Source organism: Ornithodoros turicata, chromosome 4 (genome assembly GCF_037126465.1).
Source record: "Ornithodoros turicata isolate Travis chromosome 4, ASM3712646v1, whole genome shotgun sequence".
Lineage (NCBI taxonomy): Eukaryota > Metazoa > Arthropoda > Arachnida > Ixodida > Argasidae > Ornithodoros > Ornithodoros turicata.
In genome coordinates, this window is record NC_088204.1 from 59,268,305 (window position 1) to 59,291,533 (window position 23,229).

Consider the following 23,229-nt stretch of genomic DNA (forward strand, 5'->3'; position numbering starts at 1 on the left):
TAGTTACCCCATTAGTCCTACCTTATTATTACTGTAGCGCTGAGTCACACCCAACTGGGTCACAAGAAAATGTTGGTGTTTCCGCGCGATAACTTTGCTATTTGACAGTCCATTGCCTATTGAATTCAAGTGTCATAACAGTGACCACTGCTACAATCTAATGTAGGGTAGCCAATAGAGTAAATTACTGTGGTATTGTTTCCATGTGACGCCTATTTTACTCGTCAGTCAAATCGGTTTACGACCAAACAAAATGGAGGAGAGGTCTCAATAACGGATCCAGGACATTCGCTCACTGCCCGGAAGCTCAAGGCAGACAAATGCCCACCAAGTTGTTTACGTGCCTATCGTTTTCACAAGTTATGTGTCGTGTTTGGTGGAACACGTGTTTGGTGGCCCTTGTGACTCTTGTGGCTGGGGGGATGACTGGCTGTGATAATGCTGGATTAAAATAATAAGCCCTGTGGTCGTTTCCTGAAAACTTTATGCCCCAAGTTTTGTACTTTTTCTTTTCTTTTCCTTTCCTTCCCCCTTTCTCCTTTATATTATTATTATTATTTATTTATTTTTTTCAATAGCTAGTGGGCCTCAAAAATTAAAAAAGAAGATTTAAAACGCTTTGTTATTCACTGCTTCACACAGTGGAAAAGATGAAAATAAATTATGAAACTGTCAGGTTGGGCTCATGCTAAAATGAAACGGGGTGAGCAAATGTCTGGTGAGCAATTGACCACTCGCCCTCAATAACATAACCCAGAGGTGGCGAGGGTGATAGATGATAATTAATTCTGACCAAACTACCTATCGACAGACTACAAAAATATACGAGCTGACATCGCTCTCTCGAGCGAATTTTTTTTTTTTCGGGAACATTTTTTCCTAAACCCTTACCAGACCATCTAATAACAAAAGCAGTGCCAATTTTCATTTGATTTGATTTGGCTTTTTCTGGCGCATTAGCTACTAAGGCCATAATGCGCCAAGTGCAGATTTTCATATTCAGTGCAGTTAAAGACTTGTATGCTTACAAAGACAGCACCATACAAACGTAGGATCCATGGTCCCTTCACTGAAAAAGTTGCGGCCACTGTGCACAGAAAGCAAGCAAGGATGATAAGACATAGTTGTAGGTCTGCCTGCCGGAAAACGTGCACTGTCATAACAATCAGCTCAGAAAAACCCAAGGCAGGGAATAGGGGAGATTGCCACACACGCTATCTCCAACTATCCCAAACAGCAGACGCCTTCCCTTACCCAATCTCCCAAAAAGAGCTGTTTCAAGGACTTCAACAGTGGGAAGGCAACCTGTCAGGAAAGGGAATCTACGATAGGGTGTTGGATTTACAGTGCTGTGTGGCGGAGGGATTCTTTTTACCCCTTTAGCCCGCGATGTGGCACCACAGGGAGGCGCAAAATACATCAATCAAGCAGCGCGTTACCTGCCTTCATGTTTTATCGTATATCGGGAGAACAGATAATTGGATGCGGATGATCCTGGTGTTAAAATGTTCTAGAAATACTTTTACTTTGCCACTCCAGGAAAATTTCTGCATAAGTCTCTTAGTTTTTTTAGAAGAGCGTGTCAAAGCTTGAGTATCCAATTTTGCTAATTTTTTGTACCTCAGTAATGTGTTTAGAAAAATTGCTTGATAAAAACTAATAATTTTTCCTGAAGCAACGAAGCACATTTTCGAACGCTATCCAACAAGACCAGTCTCATGAAATGCGGTTCATTATGTACCGAAAGAGACTGCAAAGTTTGTCCCATAGAAAATACCCACCGGTGGTGGTATCCCCTCTTAAAGGGACCATGAAAGGATTTTTGACAAGCCCACAATCATTTTTAATTAGTTCTCCTGTACTAAAGCATTCACTCTGTGAAATATGATGTTGAAAATCGTAGAAATAGCAAAAATATTCTGTTATTTACCACAGGCGTGAACGGCAGCTGCTACGGCCCGCCTCCGAGGCGAACTGGCCGTGACATCATACACAGAACATGTTGCCGATTCGCGGACGGGCTTTTGCGAGCAAAGTGCAAAATTTTCAAATAAGCTTGCATACTTTGTCATGAAATATGTTTTAATTTGACTTGGAGACACAAATGTAACTAACCGTTGACACAGAATCCTACAAGAAATGTAATACATATAGCCGTTGACTGTCAGCATGGTTACCAGAGCACGTTTTCCTCTTTGAACTTCTTCTTCATCAGAACATACCTTCATCGGTGACATTTTACGAGCTGCTGCATACCGAACAATCCATAGACGCTGTATGTGTCGCATAACCTCTTCCTCAATTGCTCATAATTTGCCTTTCGCCATATTTCAAGTGATTTCGACGGGAGATATACGACGTCGTTGTCCAAACCGAAACCATGCATCCACGTGGTCCGGCGGGGTGTGTCTTCCTCGTCGTTCACAGTTGGCTGAGAGGATTGGATTGCGATGACGTAAGCCCACTTCGAAGGCATATATCCAGCGGTCATGCCCTGCTATTTTTGTCTGATAATTGCGCTCCCGTTGTACTGAATACAGTTAAAAGTCTATGTGTGCACGATAGTGATGGATCATAAGAACGGTTTTCCGCAGAGTACTCGGAATCCTCGAAAATCATTTCATGGTCCCTTTAATGTTGAAAAAAAATCTGCCCCTCACGGTAAAGATTTCATCCCTTGGGCGCGTGCACAACCCAAGTGCCTGCCCTCGACACCTAAAAAACTTCTCACTTCACACGTACACTTTGACCCCTCATTGCTCATAGAATTTCCAGGACGGATTCTTATACCCGAGAAGAGATGTCTTCAAGAAACTGCGGCATTGCCCTTTGAGCGCACGCTGCAAGGATATTCCCAGGGCCCGCTTGCACAAAACTTCTGCTAGGATCCTAACTTGAGGCATTTCCTTTGGCACAGCTCTGGCAGTGCATTTTGCTGATAAAAAAAGTTTACGTCAGTAGCACGTGACACAAGCACTTAGCAAGGCTGCGCAAAACGACATTCCTCAAGGTTAGGATCCTAGCGGAAGTGTCGTGCAAGCGGGCCCAGGACTTCCGCTTCGGGATGGGTGGGTGGGGTGACACCCATATTTGCACCATATTTGGCTGTTTCGGCCATCCTGGCAGGCAATTTGGGGGTGGGGGGAGTTGTAAAATTTTTGGAAGGCCTTAGGGGTAGGGGTGCTGAGAAAATCCCTGGCCAGATGATGTAGTCCATCATACTCACTCTATTTCCGTATTCTCTGTTAGGACTGGCCACATGACGCTACGCTGCGGCAGAAAGTGTGGTTTGTCGGCTGATGGCGCATGGTGTCGCCGCAATATTCCTCATGGCACACTATAGGGTTTATTCACATGACGTCATCCGTAGGAGACCGCCACTGTCGCTTTCAGGCAGATGTGCTGCCATCGGCCGCCATATTGTAGGTCCGATCCAAGCAGTCACCCATATCGCACTCACCTTATATGTGGTGTGTCAGAGTTATTGTGCAGTGTCATCTGTAACATATCCAAGTAATTTTCATGTTTTCGACGTTAATAGACATCTAAAAAGCATATGGCAGCGAACGAATGCGGGAACATAACTTCCAGGGACCTACAGTATGGCGGCGAGGTGACGCCAGTGAATAAACCCTATTGCGTGTCCTCATCTCCAATGGCATATGTGGTTGACGAACTAGATTTATTTTCTTTCTTAAGCTGAACATGACTTTAAATGCAAGTGTCAGTCAGTGAAAGCTACACTCTGTGTGACAGGGGTATTAGCTTAGTTAATAACAGTTCAGTGTTCCTTTAAAACGTTGGGCTGTCCCTGCCAGGATGTACAAAGGCACCCTCTGATGCACAACAGTGACATTACACTTGACAATTACATGAAGTGGGAGGAGCCAAGAACTGAATTTGAGATCCAGCAGAGACTCCTTCTTGAGCAAGAAAAGTCTGAATAACGCTCACATGGGTGTGTTCCCTCGATCTCCAGCCTGGATGCAGCCAACGCTACCTTCGACAACACTGTCCACAAGAATTGTATATTATCTTGCCTTGCCAAGAGAACACACTGGAAAACAAGAAAGGCTATATTTGTTACCAGGTACGATTTCTGAAGTAGTTCAACATGCTTTGCGCGTGCTACACAGTGCAAGCTCAGCATCAGTGGCCCACAGTAAACATCCACCAACACAGGGATGCCCTTCAACCATATTTACATGAAAGTGTGCCATGCTTATGGGGCAGGTCTAGCCCTTGTTGTCACAGTAGATGGCATCGGAGCAGTGAACAGTCGGAACTCCTGCGAGCTAATGTGGGGCATCAGAGTGGAATACCACTCCCAGACATGACACATAAAGCACCAAAAGTAGTGTACAAACAGTGCGTTGAGATAGTATATACATGCACCGCGGAGCAATGAAATACACTAATACACACCAGAACTAGCATGGAGGGAGGGGAGGGGGGCAATTGTCCTACCTCCTCGTCCCAGTCCTTATGAGTCTATGACATCAACACATAAGACATACATAGACTCCAGGCACGGTATTCCACCGTGGCACGAGGATGACAGCCTGAGATTTTTATTTATTTATTTTTCACTTTTTTTCACTTCACTGCGGCTAAGGCGGTATTGTTTACTACTGAGAGCGTCCGCCTATGAATGTGACATTGGACGAAGGTCACGGCCATCTTTAGCTGCTGGGGAGCTATTCCTGTCAAAAGTAATCGAGCTTGATTACTTTACGTCACGAACTATTGGGCAGAGCTACCAGAACACACTCCGCCCCTACACTTCACCCTTATTTATCTCTAACCAGTATCCCTAGTTGTCGTCCTCCGATATCTCTAGCGCATGAACAGTAAGAAGGTCGCGTTTTCCTACGACATGGGGACGCTATGTGCTATACTGAAATAAACGACAGGAAGGAAAAACGTGGTGCATAGGCGTAAACGTGTATTACAATTAATGTGATGTGGTGATATTCCGTTCACTGTGGAATAACCTTCATATGCATAGATTGTGAAACATTGCACATTTCGCCGCGTTGGGAGTCAAGTGGGGCCACACTGTAGGCTACATAGATACAGCTATGCACTCTACGCGCACATATCGCACGTCGGCACAAATTTCTCTTTCATGCTCATTCACGATACAACCTACAACCTACAACCTTCCGCTTCCGGCGAAGGCGCTTCACGCGGAAGGGCGGCCTCGCTGTGATATGGGCACTTCGATAAAGCGCAAAGATTGCAGTATCAAGGGTTCGACTACTGGTTGAGGACGCGTGGCATTCACCTCTGTTCTTCACGCCTTCTTCACGTAACGACCAATGATAGGTGAGACACAAAGTAATCGAGCTCGATTACTATTGGGCAGAGCTACCAGAACACACTCCGCCCCTACACTTCACCCTTATTTATCTCTAACCGGTATCCCTAGTTGTGAATCGAGCTCGATTACTTTGACGAGAATATCTCTCCAGGACTTAGAGTGACAGAAGTCTGAAGTCATGTTCCTTCACTTGTTTTTAAATTTGCCACGATGTGCGCATCCCAACAATGTAGAATTACTTGTGTAGTGTGTACGCGAGACACCAAAGCAGCACTTGTGCTAAACAGGGTGCTGACAGAGACGGACAGGCTGTCCTTCCCCCGCAGCTCTGTAGCAGGCGTTCCATTAGCGGAAACAGTAACTGAAACCTAACTGAAAGGCTCGTGTCAGAAACGTTACCTTTCCCAGTGGCGTAGCCAGACCTCCAAGGTAAGGGGGGGCTTGATAAGAAAACTCGCCCCACCCCCCACCTGCTGATCCTGTGTCGACAACACACACATACTTGTGCACACTGCAAACTGTGGATTAAACAAGGGAACGAAAATAGTTGATTTAGACGTTCACAATACGATTACACGTATAGGCTGTCATGACCAATGAGGTGGTGTCACGAGATTGGAAGTATTTTGAAAAGCACATACTGTGAAAACCATTCAAGAGTGCTTCTTAGATAGACGCCATGAACTGCAAGAACTTTCGCGATCGTCACACTGGTCCTCCGGTCCTCCCCCCCCCCCCCCCCCCATATATTATGTTTCGGATTTGCACGATTTGTGTGGGTCGGTTCGTGGCAGGTAGGGGGGGGGGGACTCGGGCCCCGCCCCCCCTAGCCCCCCCCCCCCCCGTGGCTACGCCACTGACCCTTCCCTATATAATATAGCAGTAAACAAACAAACAAACAAGTACGCTAATGATACCCCACATTCGTAAGCAACGGCAAACATGGTGCATTGCCGCTTACGTTTCACCTTCATGCCCCACACTCATAAGCTACGGCGAACGTGGTGCCTGCCGCTTACGTTTTCCTTCCGCAACAGAAAGCGGAAAGTCATTGCCATTGTCATGGTCAAAGAACGTTCTCAAGTACTAGTACAGCAAGCATCGCAGCACGTCGCAAAGGTAAGACATGCTGCACCTTTGTAACCGCAAGACGCAACGATACAACTGCCACAGCACACAATTTCCCGCACAAAAGTGAAAAGAAACAACGATGATGATCCTGGGGGACGGTAGCATGATATAGCAAAAGCCACAGCCGCATGTAGCCGATATATGTGCGATCTAGAGGGGAAAACTGAAAAACAGAGGGGAGCAATGTGTCGAATAGTGGGTCTATAGTGGCGCCGCCGCAGTCGTCTACAGAATGAAGGAAGTACAATATGACAGCATCAGCTACGTCTTTTTTTACGTCAACTAAAAAGCGACAGTCCTACATTGAAACATTTCCCCTAAAGCGCCTTCCAAACACCACGTGCAAGAACGAAACTAAACAAAACTATCATATATCAAACCTAGAGGGAAAACCAGAAGGGGCAATGTGTCGAATAGTGGGTCTATTGTGGCGCCGCCGCAGTCGTGTACGGAATGAAGGAAGTACAATATGACAGCATCAGCTACGTCTTTTTTTACGTCAACTAAAAAGAGATAGTCCTACATTAAAACATTTGCCCTAAAGCGACTTCCAAAAACCACGTGCAAGAACGAAACTAAACGAAACTATCATATATCAAACCTAGAGGGAAAAACAGAAGGGAGCAATGTGTCGAATAGTGGGTCTATTGTGGCGCCGCCGCAGTCGTGTAAGGAATGAAGGAAGTACAATATGACAGCATCAGCTACGTCTTTTCTTGCGTCAACCAAAAAGCGACAGTTCTACATTGAAACATTTGCCCTAAAGCGCCTTCCAAAAACCACGTGCAAGAACGAAACTAAACGAAACTATCATATATCAAACCTAGAGGGAAAAACAGAAGGGAGCAATGTGTCGAATAGTGGGTCTCTTGTGGCGCCGCCGCAGTCGTGTACAGAATGAAGGAAGTACAATATGACAGCATCAGCTACGTCTTTTCTTACGTCAACTAAAAAGCGACAGTCCTACATTGAAACATTTGCCCTAAAGCGCCTTCCAAAAACCACGTGCAAGAACGAAACTAAACGAAACTATCATATATCAAACCTAGAGCGAAAAACAGAAGGGAGCAATGTGCCAAATAATGGGTCTCTTGTGGCGCCGCCGCTGTCGTGTACGGAATGAAGGAAGTACAATATGACAGCATCAGCTACGTCTTTTCTTGCGTCAACCAAAAAGCGACAGTTCTACATTGAAACATTTGCCTTAAAGCGCCTTCCAAAAACCGCGTGCAAGAACGAAACTAAACGAAACTATCATATATCAAACCTAGAGGGAAAAACATAAGGGAGCAATGTGTCAAATAGTGGGTCTATTGTGGCGCCGCCGCAGTCGAGTACGGAATGAAGCAAGTACAATATGACAGCATCAGCTACGTCTTTTTTTACGTCAACTAAAAAGCGACAGTCCTACATTGAAACATTTCCCCTAAAGCGCCTTCCAAAACCACGTGCAAGAACGAAAATAAACGAAACTATCATATATCAAACCTAGAGGGAAAACCAGAAGGGAGCAATGTGTCGGTTAGTGGGTCTATTGTGGCGCCGCCGCAGTCGTGTACGGAATGAAGGAAGTACAATATGACAGCATCAGCTACGTCTTTTTTTACGTCAACTAAAAAGAGATAGTCCCACATTGAAACATTTGCCCTAAAGCGACTTCCAAAAACCACGTGCAAGAACGAAACTAAACGAAACTATCATGTATCAAACCTAGAGGGAAAAACGGAAGGGAGCAATGTGTCGAATAGTGGTCTATTGTGGCGCTGCCGCAGTCGTGTACGGAATGAAGGAAGTACAATATGACAGCATCAGCTACGTCTTCTTTTACGTCAACTAAAAAGAGATAGTCCTACATTGAAACATTTGCCCTAAAGCGACTTCCAAAAACCACGTGCAAGAACGAAACTAAACGAAACTATCATGTATCAAACCTAGAGGGAAAAACGGAAGGGAGCAATGTGTCGAATAGTGGATCTATTGTGGCGCCGCCGCAGTCGTGTACGGAATGAAGGAAGTACAATATGACAGCACCAGCTACGTCTTTTTTACGACAACTAAAAAGCGACAGTCCTACATTGAAACATTTCCCCTAAACCGCCTTCCAAAAACCACGTGCAAGAACGAAACTAAACGAAACTATCATATATCAAACCTAGAGGGAAAAACAGAAAGGAGCAATGTGTCGAATAGTGGATCTATTGTGGCGCCGCCGCAGTCGTGTACGGAATGAATAAAGTACAATATGACAGCATCAGCTACGTCTTTTTTTACGTCAACTAAAAAGCGACAGTCCTACATTGAAACATTTCCCTAAAGCGCCTTCGAAAAACCACGTGCAAGAACGAAACTAAACGAAACTATCATATATCAAACCTAGAGGGAAAAACAGAAGGGAGCAATGTGTCGAATAGTGGATCTATTGTGGCGCCGCCGCAGTCGTGTACGGAATCAAGGAAGTACAATATGACAGCATCAGCTACGTCTTTTTTACGTCAACTAAAAAGCGACAGTCCTACATTGAAACATTTGCCTTAAAGTGCCTTCCAAAAACCACGTGCAAGAACGAAACTAAACGAAACTATCATATATCAAACCTAGAGGAAAAAACGGAAGGGAGCAATGTGTCAAATAGTGGATCTATTGTGGCGTCGCAGCAGTCGTGTACGGAATGAAGGAAGTACAATATGACGGCATCAGCTACGTCTTTTTTTACGTCAACTAAAAAGCGACAGTCCTACATTGAAACATTTGGCCTAAAGCGCCTTCCAAAAACCATGTGCAAGAACGAAACTATGATATAGCAAACCTAGAGGGAAAAACAGAAGGGAGCAATGTGTCGAATAGTGGGTCTATTGTGGCGCCGCCGCAGTCATGTACGGAATGAAGGAAGTACAATATGACAGCATCAGCTACATCTTTTTTTACGTCAACTAAAAAGCGACAGTCCTACATTGAAACATTTCCACTAAAGCGCCTTCCAAAAACCACGTGCAAGAACGAAACTAAACGAAACTATCATATATCAAACCTAGAGGGAAAAACAGAAGGGAGCGATGTGTCGAATAGTGGGTCTTTTGTGGCGCCGCCGCAGTCGTGTACAGAATGAAGGAAGTACAATATGACAGCATCAGCTACGTCTTTTTTTACGTCAACAAAAAAGTGACAGTCGTACATTGAAACATTTGCCCTAAAGCGCCTTCCAAAAACCACGTGCAAGAACGAAAGTAAACTAAACTATCATATATCAAACCTAGAGGGAAAAACAGAAGGGAGCAATGTGTCGAATAGTGGGTCTATTGTGGCGCCGCCGCAGTCGTGTACGGAATGAAGGAAGTACAATATGACAGCATCAGCTACGTCTTTTTTTACGTCAACTAAAAAGCGACAGTCCTACATTGAAACATTTCCACTAAAGCGCCTTCCAAAAACCACGTGCAAGAACGAAACTAAACGAAACTATCATATATCAAACCTAGAGGGAAAAACAGAAGGGTTCAATGTGTCGAATAGTGGGTCTTTTGTGGCGCCGCCGCAGTCGTGTACAGAATGAAGGAAGTACAATATGACAGCATCAGCTACGTCTTTTTTTACGTCAACTAAAAAGCGACAGTCGTACATTGAAACATTTGCCCTAAAGCGCCTTCCAAAAACCACGTGCAAGAACGAAACTAAACGAAACTATCATATATCAAACCTAGAGGGAAAAACAGAAGGGAGCAATGTGTCGAATAGTGGATCTATTGTGGCGCCGCCGCAGTCGTGTACGGAATCAAGGAAGTACAATATGACAGCATCAGCTACGTCTTTTTTTACGTCAACTAAAAAGTGACAGTCCTACATTGAAACATTTCCACTAAAGCGCCTTCCAAAAACCACGTGCAAGAACGAAAGTAAACGAAACTATCATATCTCAAACCTAGAGGGAAAAACAGAAGGGAGCAATGTGTCGAATAGCGGGTCTATTGTGGCGCCGCCGCAGTCGTGTACGGAATGAAGGAAGTACAATATGACAGCATCAGCTACGTCTTCTTTTACGTCAACTAAAAAGCGACAGTCCTTCATTGAAACATTTCCACTAAAGCGCCTTCCAAAAACCAGGTGCAAGAACGAAACTAAACGAAACTTTCATATATCAAACCTAGAGGGAAGAACAGAAGGGAGCAATGTGTCGAATAGTGGGTCTATTGTGGCGCCGCCGCAGTCGTGTACGGAATCAAGGAAGTACAATATGACAGCATCAGCTACGTCTTTTCTTACGTACATAAAAAGCGACAGTCCTACATTGAAACATTTGCCCTAAAGCGCCTTCCAAAAACCACGTGCAAGAACGAAACTAAACGAAACTATCATATATCAAACCTAGAGGGAAGAACAGAAGGGAGCAAGGTGTCGAATAGTGGGTCTTTTGTGGCGCCGCCGCAGTCGTGTGCGGAATGAAGGAAGTACAATATGACAGCATAAGCTACGTCTTCTTTTACGTCAACTAAAAAGCGACAGTCCTACATTGAAACATTTCCCCTAAAGTGCCTTCCAAAAACCACGTGCAAGAACGAAACTAAACGAAACTATCATATATCAAACCTAGAGGGAAGAACAGAAGGGAGCAATGTGTCGAATAGTGGGTCTATTGTGGCGCCGCCGCAGTCGTGTACGGAATGAAGGAAGTACAATATGACAGCATCAGCTACGTCTTTTTTTACGTACATAAAAAGCGACAGTCCTACATTGAAACATTTGCCCTAAAGCGCCTTCCAAAAACCGCGTGCTAGAACGAAACTAAACGAAACTATCATATATCAAACCTAGAGGGAAGAACAGAAGGGAGCAATGTGTCGACTAGTGGGTCTATTGTGGCGCCGCAGTCGAGTACGGAATGAAGGAAGTACAATATGACAGCATCAGCTACGTCTTCTTTTACGTCAACTAAAAAGCGACAGTCCATCATTGAAACATTTCCACTAAAGCGCCTTCCAAAACCCACGTGCAAGAACGAAACTAAACGAAACTATCATATATCAAACCTAGAGGGAAGAACAGAAGGAAGCAAGGTGTCGAATAGTGGGTCTTTTGTGGCGCCGCCGCAGTCGTGTGCGGAATGAAGGAAGTACAATATGACAGCATCAGATACGTCGTTTTTTACGTCAACTAAAAAGCGACAGTCCTACATTGAAACATTTGCCCTAAAACGCCTTCCAAAAACCACGTGCAAGAACGAAACTAAACGAAACTATCATATATCAAACCTAGAGGGAAGAACAGAAGGGAGCAATGTGTCGAATAGTGGGTCTATTGTGGCGCCGCCGCAGTCGTGTACGGAATGAAGGAAGTACAATATGACAGCATCAGCTACGTCTTCTTTTACGTCAACTAAAAAGCGACAGTCCTACATTGAAACATTTCCCCTAAAGTGCCTTCCAAAAACCACGTGCAAGAACGAAACTAAACGAAACTATCATATATCAAACCTAGAGGGAAGAACAGAAGGGAGCAATGTGTCGAATAGTGGGTCTTTTGTGGCGCCGCCGCAGTCGTGTACGGAATGAAGGAAGTACAATATGACAGCATCAGCTACGTCTTTTTTTACGTCAACTAAAAAGCGACAGTCCTACATTGAAACATTTCCACTAAAGCGCCTTCCAAAAACCACGTGCAAGAACGAAACTAAACGAAACTATCATATATCAAACCTAGAGGGAAGAACAGAAGGGAGCAATGTGTCGAATAGTGGGTCTATTGTGGCGCCGCCGCAGTCGTGTACGGAATGAAGGAAGTACAATATGACAGCATCAGCTACGTCTTCTTTTACGTCAACTAAAAAGCGACAGTCCTTCATTGAAACATTTCCCCTAAAGTGCCTTCCAAAAACCACGTGCAAGAACGAAACTAAACTAAACTATCATGTATCAAACCTAGAGGGAAAAACAGAAGCGAGCAATGTGTCGAATAGTGGATCTATTGTGGCGCCGCAGCAGTCGTGTACTGAATGAAGGCAGTACAATATGACAGCATCAGCTACGTCTTTTTTTACGTCAACTAAAAAGCGACAGTCCTACATTGAAACATTTCCACTAAAGCGCCTTCCAAAAACCACGTGCAAGAACGAAACTAAACGAAACTATCATATATCAAACCTAGAGGGAAAAAAAAAGGGTTCAATGTGTCGAATAGTGGGTCTTTTGTGGCGCCGCCGCAGTCGTGTACAGAATGAAGGAAGTACAATATGACAGCATCAGCTACGTCTTTTTTTACGTCAACTAAAAAGCGACAGTCGTACATTGAAACATTTGCCCTAAAGCGCCTTACAAAAACCACGTGCAAGAACGAAACTAAACGAAACCATCATATATCAAACCTAGAGGGAAAAACAGAAGGGAGCAATATGTCCAATAGTGGGTCTATTGTGGCGCCGCCGCCGTCGTGAACGGAATGAAGGAAGTACAATATGACAGCATCAGCTACGTCTTTTTTACGTCAACTAAAAAGCGACAGTCCTACATTGAAACATTTCCACTAAAGCGCCTTCCAAAAACCACGTGCAAGAACGAAACTAAACGAAACTATGATATAGCAAACCTAGAGGGAAAAACAGAAGGGAGCAATGTGTCGAATAGTGGGTCTATTGTGGCGCCGCCGCAGTCGTGTACGGAATGAAGGAAGTACTATATGAGAGCATCAGCTACGTCTTTTTTTACGTCAACTCAAAAGCGACAGTCCTACATTGAAACATTTCCCTAAAGCGCCTTCGAAAAACCACGTGCAAGAACGAAACTAAACGAAACTATCATATATCAAACCTAGAGGGAAAAACAGAAGGGAGCAATGTGTCGAATAGTGGATCTATTGTGGCGCCGCCGCAGACGTGTACGGAATCAAGGAAGTACAATATGACAGCATCAGCTACGTCTTTTTTTACGTCAACTAAAAAGCGACAGTCCTACATTGAAACATTTCCACTAAAGCGGCTTCCAAAAACCACGTGCAAGAACGAAACTAAACGAAACTATCATATATCAAACCTAGAGGGAAAAACAGAAGGGAGCAATGTGTCGAATAGTGGGTCTATTGTGCCGCCGCCGCAGTCGTGTACAGAATGAAGGAAGTACAATATGACAGCATCAGCTACGTCTTTTTTTACGTCTACTAAAAAGCGACAGTCCTACATTGAAACATTTGCCTTAAAGTGCCTTCCAAAAACCACATGGAAGAACGAAACTAAACGAAACTATCATATATCAAACCTAGAGGAAAAAACGGAAGGGAGCAATGTGTCAAATAGTGGATCTATTGTGGCGCCGCAGCAGTCGTGTACGGAATGAAGGAAGTACAATATGAGAGCATCAGCTACGTCTTTTTTTACGTCAACTCAAAAGCGACAGTCCTACATTGAAACATTTCCCTAAAGCGCCTTCGAAAAACCACGTGCAAGAACGAAACTAAACGAAACTATCATATATCAAACCTAGAGGGAAAAACAGAAGGGAGCAATATGTCCAATAGTGGGTCTATTGTGGCGCCGCCGCCGTCGTGAACGGAATGAAGGAAGTACAATATGACAGCATCAGCTACGTCTTTTTTACGTCAACTAAAAAGCGACAGTCCTACATTGAAACATTTCCACTAAAGCGCCTTCCAAAAACCACGTGCAAGAACGAAACTAAACGAAACTATCATATATCAAACCTAGAGGGAAAAACAGAAGGGAGCAATATGTCGAAGAGTAGGTCTATTGTGGCGCCGCCGCAGTCGTGTACAGAATGAAGGAAGTACAATATGACAGCATCAGCTACGTCTTTTTTTACGTCAACTAAAAAGCGACAGTCCTACATTGAAACATTTGCCCTAAAGCGCCTTCGAAAAACCACGTGCAAGAACGAAACTAAACGAAACTATGATATAGCAAACCTAGAGGGAAAAACAGAAGGGAGCAATGTGTCGAATAGTGGGTCTATTGTGGCGCCGCCGCAGTCGTGTACGGAATGAAGGAAGTACAATATGAGAGCATCAGCTACGTCCTTTTTTACGTCAACTCAAAAGCGACAGTCCTAAATTGAAACATTTCCCTAAAGCGCCTTCGAAAAACCACGTGCAAGAACGAAACTAAACGAAACTATCATATATCAAACCTAGAGGGAAAAACAGAAGGGAGCAATGTGTCGAATAGTGGATCTATTGTGGCGCCGCCGCAGACGTGTACGGAATCAAGGAAGTACAATATGACAGCATCAGCTACGTCTTTTTTTACGTCAACTAAAAAGCGACAGTCCTACATTGAAACATTTCCACTAAAGCGGCTTCCAAAAACCACGTGCAAGAACGAAACTAAACGAAACTATCATATATCAAACCTAGAGGGAAAAACAGAAGGGAGCAATGTGTCGAATAGTGGGTCTATTGTGCCGCCGCCGCAGTCGTGTACAGAATGAAGGAAGTACAATATGACAGCATCAGCTACGTCTTTTTTTACGTCTACTAAAAAGCGACAGTCCTACATTGAAACATTTGCCTTAAAGTGCCTTCCAAAAACCACATGGAAGAACGAAACTAAACGAAACTATCATATATCAAACCTAGAGGAAAAAACGGAAGGGAGCAATGTGTCAAATAGTGGATCTATTGTGGCGCCGCAGCAGTCGTGTACGGAATGAAGTAAGTACAATATGACGGCATCAGCTACGTCTTTTTTTACGTCAACTAAAAAGCGACAGTCCTACATTGAAACATTTGGCCTAAAGCGCCTTCCAAAAACCATGTGCAAGAACGAAACTATGATATAGCAAACCTAGAGGGAAAAACAGAAGGGAGCAATGTGTCGAATAGTGGGTCTATTGTGGCGCCGCCGCAGTCGTGTACGGAATGAATGAAGTACAATATGACAGCATCAGCTACGTCTTTTTTTACGTCAACTAAAAAGCGACAGTCCTACATTGAAACATTTGCCCTAAAGCGCCTTCCAAAAACCACGTGCAAGAACGAAACTGGTGACAGAAATCAGCAGACCTAGCGTGAAACAATGCGCGCAGGCTGCATTTCAGGTACTACGGTAATTCTTCAAATGCATTATCAGTGATTGTGCCTTATAAATAATGTGAGGTGAATGGAGGAATTACAGTTTTACCCAACAAGTAAAGTGGCACAAGTAACAAGCTCTCCTACAGCATTATTTCGTTTTTCAGACATCCCACTGTCTTCTAATTGTATTACACTTGGAGACCTACTTTTCTACTACAACGCGACAGTAATAACCAAGGCTGGATGATCTTATAAAATGAAATGGACAAAAACAAACGAACGGCGTTACAATGTTTACATCGACCCAGGTCGCGGTTCGTGGGCGCCGCCATGTTTATGGTCACGTGTGAACACGACAAGATGGCGCCTACTGGCACGCTCTCGTGTATGGGCGATTGCATTGAAGGGCCGCCCTGTGATCAGCTACGTCTTTTTTTACGTCAACTAAAAAGCGACAGTCCTACATTGAAACATTTCCACTAAAGCGCCTTCCAAAAACCACGTGCAAGAACGAAACTAAACGAAACTATCATATATCAAACCTAGAGGGAAAAACAGAAGGGAGCGATGTGTCAAATAGTGGGTCTTTTGTGGCGCCGCCGCAGTCGTGTACAGAATGAAGGAAGTACAATATGACAGCATCAGCTACGTCTTTTTTTACGTCAACTAAAAGTAACAGTCCGACATTGAAACATTTTCACTAAAGCGCCTTCCAGAAACCACGTGCAAGAACAAAACTAAACGAAACTATCATATATCAAACCTAGAGGGAAAAACAGAAGGGAGCAATGTGACGAATAGTGGGTCTATTGTGGCGCCGCCGCAGTCGTGTACGGAATGAAGGAAGTACAATATGACAGCATCAGCTACGTCTTTTTTTACGTCAACTAAAAAGCGACAGTCCTACATTGAAACATTTGCCCTAAAGCGCCTTCCAGAAACCACGTGCAAGAACGAAACTAAACGAAACTATCATATATCAAACCTAGAGGGAAAAACAGAAGGGAGCAATGTGACGAATAGTGGGTCTATTGTGGCGCCGCCGCAGTCGTGTACGGAATGAAGGAAGTACAATATGACAGCATCAGCTACGTCTTTTTTTACGTCAACTAAAAAGCGACAGTCCTACATTGAAACATTTGCCCTAAAGCGCCTTCCAGAAACCACGTGCAAGAACGAAACTAAACGAAACTATCATATATCAAACCTAGAGGGAAAAACAGAAGGGAGCAATGTGGCCAAGAGCTTGTTCGTTTCCTTTTCCTTGCGAGCCGGTAACAAGAGCCATGCTTGGCCCCGTGCTGACTGCTATCTGGTGTCTTTTTACAGGAGATTATTCCGACGACGCCCGAGCCGGTACGAAGCATCCATCTAACATGACTGGTAAGAACATGCTTTTGGTGAACACACAGTTAGTTTTAAAACAGACATTTTGGTATTTCAGACCAGTCATGCCACACAGATACGGAAATCTGCTCCAAAGCTGAATTTGGGCATTTAAAAACAAAGCTGTGGACCACACTAAAGAAGGTGCGGGCGCTTCAGAAGAAGCTAGCGGAACAGAAGAAGACCTGCGCAACCAAACACTCGTCTCACGACAAGGTTGCTGCAGTAGCGAAGCTTTCTACCAGGCAGAAGCTCATCATCATCCAGCTGGACCAAAGCCTCAAGAAAGCCTGTGCAAAGACCCCATCTGCAATGAGGTACAAGTTGTTCATTTATGTTCATTGAAATAGAAGCCACAAACCATGCAATAACATCATGCATGTAGGTACACTGCTGAATGGGCCTACGATAGCCTCCTCCTGAAGATAAAGTCAACAGCCGTGTACGTCTTCCGAAACCTGACCAAACATAAGCCAGGTCTCACTACTGATGCCATTCCAACGTGAAGATACCCCGGCATGAATTTTGCACAGAAACCTGACTGAACACATAAGCTAAGTCTCACTACTGATGCCGTTCCAACGTGAAGATACCCTGGCATGAATTGTGCACCGAAACCTGACCAAACATAAGCCAGGTCTCACTACTGATGCCATTCCAACGTGAAGGTACCCCGGCATGAATTTTGCACAGAAACCTGACTGAACACATAAGCTAAGTCTCACTACTGATGACGTTCCAACGTGAAGATACCCTGGCATGAATTGTGCACCGAAACCTGACCAAACATAAGCCAGGTCTCACTACTGATGCCATTCCAACGTGAAGGTACCCCGGCATGAATTTTGCACAGAAACCTGACTGAACACATAAGCTAAGTCTCACTACTGATGCCGTTCCAACGTGAAGATACCCTGGTATGAATTGTGCACCGAAACCTGACCAAACATAGGCCAGGTCTCACTACTGATGCCATTCCAACGCGAAGATACCCCGGCATGAATTTTGCACAGAAACCTGACTGAACACATAAGCTAAGTCTCACTACTGATGCCGTTCCAACGTGAAGATACCCTGGCATGAATTGTGCACCGAAACCTGACCAAACATAAGCCAGGTCTCACTACTGATGCCATTCCAACGTGAAGGTACCCCGGCATGAATTTTGCACAGAAACCTGACTGAACACATAAGCTAAGTCTCACTACTGATGCCGTTCCAACGTGAAGATACCCTGGCATGAATTGTGCACCGAAACCTGACCAAACATAAGCCAGGTCTCACTACTGATGCCATTCCAACGTGAAGGTACCCCGGCATGAATTTTGCACAGAAACCTGACTGAACACATAAGCTAAGTCTCACTACTGATGCCGTTCCAACGTGAAGATACCCTGGCATGAATTGTGCACCGAAACCTGACCAAACATAAGCCAGGTCTCACTACTGATGCCATTCCAACGTGAAGATACCCCGGCATGAATTTTGCACAGAAACCTGACTGAACACATAAGCTAAGTCTCACTACTGATGCCGTTCCAACGTGAAGATACCCTGGCATGAATTGTGCACCGAAACCTGACCAAACATAAGCCAGGTCTCACTACTGATGCCATTCCAACGTGAAGGTACCCCGGCATGAATTTTGCACAGAAACCTGACTGAACACATAAGCTAAGTCTCACTACTGATGCCGTTCCAACGTGAAGATACCCTGGCATGAATTGTGCACCGAAACCTGACCAAACATAAGCCAGGTCTCACTACTGATGCCATTCCAACGTGAAGGTACCCCGGCATGAATTTTGCACAGAAACCTGACTGAACACATAAGCTAAGTCTCACTACTGATGCCGTTCCAACGTGAAGATACCCTGGCATGAATTGTGCACCGAAACCTGACCAAACATAAGCCAGGTCTCACTATTGATGCCATTCCAACGTGAAGGTACCCCGGCATGAATTTTGCACAGAAACCTGACTGAACACATAAGCTAAGTCTCACTACTAATTCCGTTCCAACGTGAAGATACCCTGGCATGAATTGTGCACCGAAACCTGACCAAACATAAGCCAGGTCTCACTACTGATGCCATTCCAACGTGAAGATACCCAGGCATGAATTTTGCACAGAAACCTGACCGAACACATAAGCTAAGTCTCACTACTGATTCCGTTCCAACGTGAAGATACCCCGGCATGAATTGTGCACCGAAACCTGACCAAACATAAGCCAGGTCTCACTACTGATGCCGTTCCAACGTGAAGATACCCCAGCATGAATTTTGCACAGAAACCTGACCTGATGAGCCGATCGCTAGGTTTCGTGCGGCTTTTACTTCAGGAGTCTTTTCCCCGGTGACCTTTTCTTCCCGGAGTAACTGGGTGTGGTTTCGTACTTGTTGTTTATCGTGAGTAAGGAAATGAACTTTGACATACACATAGAGAGAGAGAGAGAATGTGGTGGTGGAATATATGTGCTTCCAACATTGCTTTCAACATTGTAATACACGCATGTAAACTAACACATTGCAGCGCTAGATCTGGCATGCTGATTACTATCTGTAGTTCTGCTATCTATGACTTTACGTGAAAAAAAAACTTGTGGCTTTGTACGTGTGCTCATAATTATGTGTAAACTGGTGAGTCTCTACGGCCTATTATAACCTGCGAACCCTCATTGCCGGAGTAGCAAAGGGCGGCTTTGCGAAAAATACCTTGAGAGAGATGTTGGCCCAGGACGCACAATCTCCACGGGACAGCATGAAAACAGACATGTATCGTCACGGAAGCCAGCAACGGAACGGAAGTATAACAAGAACTCAAAATTTAACTTTCATTCCGCAGTGGGCTAGGGGAATTTTGTCCGGGGAACTTTCGTCCAGGGACGATGGTACAGCTTGAGACAAAAGTTTACGGAACACAGCAACTGCGTATTTCTTCATCGGAGCAGCCCCTTCCTAGCTATCAGGAAGAGATCGAATAAGAAACGGGTGGCTGGTAATTCCATCCATTTCTCAGTATGTGTGTTGACTTCGGTTTGCTGCTAGATAGCCGCTCCACTGGAGAAATGCGACACCCCGGTGTTCCGTAAACGTTTGTCCCAAGCTGTTTTTTCTTATTTGTTCACGTGGAGCGTTGATGAAAAAATAAAGTAAAATAAAAATTCAAAATCAATAAAAGAAAGAAAGAGAAGAACAGAGAAAGCTGGCAGTTGCAAATGCCGTTAACCTAAGGAACATTTATCTCTGTGTAATCCGCTTGCTCGTAAACGTCTTGTCTTTCATCTCTAATACCCAACCCTTTTTCAAGTAATCACTGATGTCCTTGACAAATAAATCAGTCATAAATTAGTCATTATTAGTCATAAATTAGTCGAGGCGCCGACCCGTCTGACCGTTGCGTAGCTGGCGTCTACGTATGTGGGCAGTCGGTAATTTCGTTTCGTGGATTTCGAAGATGTTCGAGCCATGGACGAATGAAAGGTAAGCAGACAAACGCATGATGCATGTCAGTGATGAGACGTTTAATACTGTCGCCTAACTGTGTGCATGGAGGTACGCCTTGTCCCGTATTACATCACTTTCTGCCGGTTATCAGTCATGATCTGTTTGATGATTCTGCGACTTGTTGCGTTTTGTTCCGCTATTTGAATGTGTCTGATGTTTAATACACTGGTGTGCATGAAAAGGAAAACAGCGTGCATCGCGTACGCAGGGCTCCTCGAATTTTGTCACTAGTCGACATTAGGCGCGTAAGGATAGCATGTCTTACAGAGCGTATTCAGCCAATTAACGTTGCATGTGCTCGCGTTTACCCTATCATTAACAGGTGTCTTTTTTTTTTTCATTCAGACACCGACAGCTGTTCGTGGCCCTGCGATCCGCAAGCATGTGGCCCCTGTCACCAGAAAATTCGACAGTTGTGCTGGGATGAAGCGGGTGGCTTCTGCGACTCATGACGTGCTATATATGTGTATAATAATATCTACTTTCTCCAAAGGTTCCCTTAAGTATTGTATAATATGATAGTCACGCTTTCTGTTGCTCGGCACTATTTATTCTGCAGTATTCTGTAATAATCGTGTAGATTTACTTGCATTCAAATGTTGCTTCTTGTTTATATGTTTACCGTGTCAATAAATTTGTACATGTGAATTCCTTCGTCTTCTGGATTTCATTTTATACTTCTCGATAATATTAGCAGATGGCCTGGCGAAGCGCTCGGAACAAGGGGGGGGAGAGAGAGAGAGAGAATCGAGTGAGAGGGTGTGGAGAGGGCACCCAGCGCACATGCGCAGTTCGATCAGCCAGCGCGCTCTTTTTGGCGCCGTTTTCTGGCTACTTTGTCGTGATTCGTTACGGATGATCACGTGGTCAAGGGGGGCGGTGGTTTTCGTGGCGAAACTGTGGAAGCTACAGCTGCACTCCACTGCCGAAAATACGAGAGATTTTTGTTAGCCTTATGAGACAACTCGAAGAGCTCTAAACAGAACTCTGACACGACAATGCTGTCTCAGACGATAATCCCTTTACGAGCAGCTAAGTAAGCTTTTGTTCTGGTCTCCAAGGCCATGCTCTAAGTCAGCGGTCCATGACAGTAACGAGGAGAGACGAACCAGGCAGTACGGTGCGCGACGCGCAAGCTTAATCGGCGGAAGGATACGGTCCGCGCGGTTTTGCTTTCGCGTCACCAGATGGCAACACAGAATGACGTGTTTCAGACGTGTTTCGCTGGGCTTCGGTCGGTGTTTACGCGTACTCACATTTCATGCTTTTTATAAAAACTAAAAGTGGCAGACGCATAAATTTGGTGTCTATCGATTCCTGAAATATTTCGAGAGAAAGTAAATGGAAAGTTTTTTTTTAAATGGATATAGAAGTTTAATAAAAACCTGTTCAAAGAGGCAGGAGAAAAATTGTGCACTTTTTTCATATTCGTGACGTCGCCGTAACATACATACGACATGTATGAGAAATCTAATAAAATTATTCTCTTCATCTCGTCTTCCTCTTTATGGTGAAACCACCCGCGTCAAAATCTGCGCGGTGGTTACCGAGAAAAAGCATAAAAACAGTTTCATAGGAAATACATTGGGACGGAGAGCTGGTATTACCAGCATACCAATTGCAGTGTGCACCCTAAAGTCAACAATTAAAAAGTTATTTAAAAGGGCTCCGTTAACTAGTTCCCTAACTGAGCAAAAAATTGGTTTCCTAGTAGCAGCCCCGTCGAGTAATCCAATGGCAAAAGTAAAACCGGTCTAAGGCAACTCCCTTTTTATGAAAATTTGTTGCAGATAAAAGGGAACACCCTGTATATAAGCACGCGCTTAACTCTACATATACGGTTTCAATGTGCACAACAACAACAACAACAACAACATAGATGAATGAATGATGATGATGTGGGATGTTTCCCTGCGTTGAGTGCACAAGCTGCATACGGGAGTGTCCGTTATTCCATACAAGGCTATGATAAATTTTCATCTCGACAAAAAAAAAATTTTAATCAGATAGGTTTTTACGCCTAGTATGATGTGCGAAGGCACATACGCACAACATTTGCAGATGTTCGCCGTAAGCAATTCAAGGAATCAGTTCAAGCACACAGACTTGCGTATTTTTGAATATGACGACAAATTTAAACAAATGAAGTATGACTCACAATGATAAATGCTGCTGTAGACGGTCACGCATTACCAGTATCTTAACGTCTGAACTTCGAATAAATTTGTTGTTCCTAAACGCGCAACGAATACAAACGCCGCAAATCTACTAACAGATACCGAGCTACATCTATTAGAGGCACTTCGAGTGTTTTGATTCAGTCAAATTACTTGCATGAGAATGCACTATGTGTGGATAGCACACTGCTAAGCCAGATAGTCTACGAAAGTATAACTCACCAGATTCTTGGTCGACTTGGCCTTAGTCAACACTGCGCGATATACGTTGGGACTGTGACGATTCATTCAACTAAATTTTCAACGAAACAACACGCGCTGCTCGAAACAAAACGATGAAAAATAAACAGTCCGCTAAAGTCCGCTAATTTGCACGTTTTAACACCGATATCCGATAGAAGAAGATATCATAAACCGCAACCGCTCGCTCGCACAAGAAACGAGATACCCAACACGAAAGGAAGCGTACGCAAATAGTGATTAGCGCTGAGATGAACATATATGTCCATGACGCGAGTAATTTTCACTGATCAAAAGGAGGTCACGTGGGATTGCACACGCTTGCGAAATCGGCAGCTTTGCGAATGGCGAACGCAACTGGTGCATTGCACGCGTTTGCACCCCATGGTAGCTGCCAGAAAATCGAAGCAAACTTATGAGACATTGGAGTACAGGTATGTTTGCATCTTTTTTC

General features: G+C 44.3%; 1 long non-coding RNA gene across 2 annotated transcripts in view; it reads right to left on the minus strand.

Annotated features, from left to right (window-relative positions):
- LOC135393243 (uncharacterized) overlaps nucleotides 1-6,526 on the minus strand; it is a 29,783-nt gene extending 23,257 nt beyond the window's left edge. The window contains exons 1-3 of one of the 2 annotated variants that reach the window (XR_010422550.1): nucleotides 6,417-6,526; nucleotides 3,955-4,057; nucleotides 3,179-3,498 (exon numbers count right to left, since the gene is read on the minus strand). This is a non-coding gene — a long non-coding RNA (uncharacterized LOC135393243). Of the gene's footprint in view, nucleotides 1-3,178; nucleotides 3,499-3,954; nucleotides 4,058-6,416 lie in introns of those variants that run through there. The other variant, XR_010422551.1, reaches the window with a different exon arrangement.
- Between the last annotated feature and the right edge of the window lie 16,703 nt (nucleotides 6,527-23,229).